This window comes from Crocodylus porosus, unplaced genomic scaffold (assembly GCF_001723895.1).
Source record: "Crocodylus porosus isolate Cpor-Errol unplaced genomic scaffold, CroPor_comp1, whole genome shotgun sequence".
NCBI lineage: Eukaryota > Metazoa > Chordata > Crocodylia > Crocodylidae > Crocodylus > Crocodylus porosus.
Genome location: NW_017728906.1, coordinates 146,512,493 through 146,516,866, shown reverse-complemented (window position 1 = coordinate 146,516,866; position 4,374 = coordinate 146,512,493). Strand labels below are relative to the sequence as shown.

The window sequence follows — 4,374 nt, the reverse complement described above, 5'->3', positions numbered from 1 at the left end:
CAGCTGTAGAGGCGCCGCCCGGAGCGGGCTCGTCCCCCCTGTGGGGCGCGGGTTCGAGCCGCGCCTCGGGGAGCTGGGGGTGGAGGTGCGTGCGTGTGCCGGGCGGGGGGGCAGGCCAGTGGCGGGACTTGCCGCGGGGCACAGGCAGAGTTGACACGTGGGCGGGGGGAGCCCAGATGAGCCCCCCCCCCGACAAAAAACAAACCTCTGCCTCAGCTGTAGAGGCGCCGCCCCTCGGAGCGGGCTCGTCCCCCCTGGCGGGCGGCCTTTGGGGGGGCTCCCCCCTTCCGCACGGGGCTGCTGTCAGTGCCCCCCGGGCCAGGCGGGGCAGTCCCCTTCTGCAGCCGGCTGGCCTTTGGGGCAGGGGTCTTGTCACCCCCTGGAAAGGGGGCTCTTCCCTTTCGGCCGGGGTTATTGCCACAGAGTGGGGGGTATTACAACCCTTCCACACATGGTTATACCCCTTGATATGGGGTTATCTCCGGGGGGGTGGGGAGAGGAAGTTGTATCCCTTCAAGACAGGGCTCTCCCCTTTAGTACAAGGTTATTATAACCCTTTGGGGGGGGGGGGGCTCTTCCCTCCAAGGTGGGGTTATCTCCATGGAGTGGGGGTTGTTATAACCCTTCCACACAAAGTTATTCCCCTTGAGGTGGAAGTTATTTCCCCTTGCAGATGGGGTTGTTATAACCCTTTCAGGTGGGGCTGTCCTGTGTAGGCCAAACTTACTATAACCCTTTGAGGCAGGGGTTCTTTCCTTTGAGGCAGGGTTATCTCCATGGAGTGGGAGTTATTATAACTCTTCCATGCCAGGTTATGTTGCTCAAGGTGGACATTATTCCCCTTGAGATGGGATTATATCTCCTTGGGGGGGATGGTGTTGTAACCCTTCCAGATGGCACTGTCCCTTTTATGACAAGGTTATTATAACCCTTTCAGGCAGGGGCTCTTCCCTTCAAGGTGGGGTTATTTCCATAGAGAGGGGGTTATTATAACTCTCAACACAAGATTATTCCCTTGAATATGGGGGTTATTCCCCTTGAGATGGGTTTATCCCCTTGTAGGGAGGGTTGTTATAACCCTTCCAGATGGGGCTGCCCCCTTCAGGACAGGGCTGACCCCTTTAGGACAAGGTTAGTATAACCCTTTGAGGCAGAGGCTCTTTCCTTCAAGACAGGGTTCTTATTTTTTCCCTTGTGACAGGTTATTTCCTTCTGCCTGGCCCCTCTGAAAAAGGTGCCACAAAGTCATTGTGAGCCACGGCTAGGAATCGTAAACCAAACTTTCCTGAATACCTTTGGCTCTGTTGTGGTAGTGCCAGAGTCACACTGTAACCGTGGTGGCCCAGGATGAAGAATGCCTTGCAGTCAAAAGCTTGTCTTAGCTTTATCCCAGCCATGAGGTTGGTCCAATAAAAGTGATCAGCTCCCAAAAAAATCCTTGCCTCTTTAGATTCATTGAAATAGTGCCAGTTCCTGTACAGCCACAGACTTAGGGAGCTAAGTGAAAGAAATGTTTCAACATGACAATACTGCTAACCAGAAGCCAGTGTTAATATGGGGGAGCTGTGCTGCTGAAGCCTACCCCAATGGTTTTCCTGTTTGCTTTGTTTTATTTTCAGTTTCAGGCATGTAAGAAGCACAGTGCTTAAGTGTTCTAATTTTGTACTCTGTGGATGTGTCTATAGGTTTGTACATATATATTCTGATCCCAATGAAACGTGACTGCCACCTAGTGGGCAAAATTAAACTCTATAATCTGTGTGCCAAGATTGCAGTCAAGCAGTCAAAAGTTTGACTGCCTATGCTACCTTAATTGAGCTGTCTTGTACTTATAAATTAAAGACTTTACCATTACACACATGATCATGTGATGTTTCTGCCCCACACTGTACAGTACTGAGGATGAATTGAGGTTTTGTACTGAAGGAGGTGGTTTGTAAGAAACCCTACTTCATCTGTTGTAGAAGTTAAAAGGTGAGGAGCGAATGAGATGGGGGATTACAGGGTGAAAAAGGGAGGCAGCCTCATGGTTAAAATAACTGAATGCCACCTTAGAGAACAGATGTATTTGCATCTGCTAAGAAATTCCCATGTGATGCAGGGCAAGTTAAGTAACCTTACCTTTTCACAGTGATTCCTAAATAAATGTTCCTTTTGTAGTGGACCTGAGAGCCTGGAGTCTAATTTGCATCACTGTTGAGCAGTCACAGCCTCAGCTGAAGTCAAGATGTGCTGTGCTTTGTACATATAACGTACAGTATAATGCTAAGCATTCTGAAATACCAGGTGTCTCACTCTAAGCATCAAAAATTAGTTGATGCTTTTGATCTTAATTGTCTTGTGCCTCAGTTTCCTTTCATAAAAATGCAAATAATACTTCTCACAGAGGGGTTACAGAGATAAACTCATAAATACTGTGGAGCATTCAGTGCCATTATGATAAGCATTAGTAGTGAAAATCCTGGGAGAAAATTAGTTCCATCTTCCAAACAGGACTCAGTGAGTGTACAGTAACTAAGGCTTGGGGTCAGACATTGACCAAAATGGAGAAAAATATGTTGAATATCCTGTGAATTGAATGAAGTAGACATCCTATGGGAAAAAAAAAAGTGATTGTATAATTAAAGACGGTATCGATAATGCATATGCACAAAAAGCTAAAGATTTCACAGGCAACCTTAATACTGTCATTCCCCATCTTTTGTATTAATGTTTTAAAGTACTTTTCTTACCTCTTCCTTCTGATACTAGTGCCATTCTTCTTACCAAGTTAGTCCCAGTCTCCACTCCTCAGGTTTCTCATCCCACTGTCCTTGTCTAGTCTGAATCCTGCAGACTTCCAGTCCCAATTTTCACACTCACTTTACTTCCTTGTTCCTATTCTCCTCCTCTAACTCCTCAGTTTGTTTGTTCCCTACCATGGCTTCCACCTGACCCTTATCCATGGTCTGTGTCCCTCCTTCCAGTTGCCCATCGAGTCTCATTTACCCCACCCACCTAGTGGCCATTTGCTTCTCAGACTAATGCCAAAACTCCTCTGCCAGCCCCCAGTCCCAATCTCTACTATCCAAGCTCCTTGTCCTAGTTTACTTCCTTGGCTGTCCCCTGGAATGCCTTTGACCTGGCTCTGGTCCCATCTGCATTTGAATCAGATGGTTGGCACTAGTCCAGCAGAGGGGGAGGCATCATTGAGAGCATGAAGAAAACAGCCCTCATTCTAGTGCCTGGCACTGCTGCAGCCCAGAACTACTGGGGAACTCTGGCCTTCTGGTAGCCCAGGGCTGCCCTATGATGAATTGCTTTGTGAGAACAGCACAGATTCCGTCCGGTCACACACAGGACCTGTGAAGGGTTTGAGCACATAGGGTCTGGTTAGTGCTAGAAGCTGTGAGAACCTTAGGCATGGTCTTTGGTTTCTTATCTAGCAAGTCTCTACTGAGTGTGAAGTGCAGTTTTTCAGAGGCTTATGAGTAAGCAAAATTTTGATAAGGTTTCACTGGGAAAACAAAAGACATGTCTATATGATACAAAGGTTGGGTTCTGTCGGATGTCTAGTCTGTGCTCTAAAACCTCACTTTAGCACTTCTAGTCCGTGCTCTAAAGCCTGTCGTTTAGCAGCACTAAAGGTATCCAAAGAGGAGTTTACCAGAATTTTTTTTTAAACATTAAAAAATAACATTTTCCTTAGTCTTGTTCTTGGAAACTGCTTCAGCTGAAGAATATCAGCTTGAGGCAGTCCTCTGGCTTGGAAAATTTCAGCCCAAATACTTAACATTTGGCAAAATTAGAAGCAAGTGAAAACAGAATCTTATAATGGGAAATGTTAGGCAACCTTAGTAATAGGTGGAACTATCAACTCCAGCAGTAAGAGAAACTTTTTTATTTATTGTGCAGCCCATTCATTCATTTTAATAGCAATTAATTGTTTTTCTCAATTAACTGGCACCCAGTCAGTTTAGAGAATTTTTAACATTTAGAATATGCCAAGTTGAAACTGCTTGTTTAATTATGTGAAAAGTTGTGTTTATAGTAAGACTTCTATTATTCATTGTTTTCTTAGTTTTTAAGCCAAAACACATTTAAAACAGAGCCTCTGCAATGGTTTGCTTGTTCAGAGTCTATCAAAATGACTTAATAATTGCTAAAGAGCTATTTATGCTAGAACTACAGCAAATTGCTTCCCAGAATAGTGGACTGTCGCAAACAACATCTTCCAAGCTATTCATAAAGTATGCTATTGTAATAGACTCACCCTATATTGTACATATCTATAAACCCTGACATAAAGTGTGAGCTTAAAACAATTGTGCCATGGAGTCAGCATGGAATAAGTACCACAAACATTGGCAGGACTTATTCATAAATCTGTCTTAG

The 4,374-nt window shown here is 45.2% G+C and overlaps 1 protein-coding gene across 1 annotated transcript in view; it reads left to right on the top strand.

The window, feature by feature from the left end:
- Nucleotides 1-4,374, top strand: part of ELF1 (E74 like ETS transcription factor 1) — a 115,293-nt gene that overhangs the window by 261 nt on the left and 110,658 nt on the right. The window lies entirely within an intron of this gene.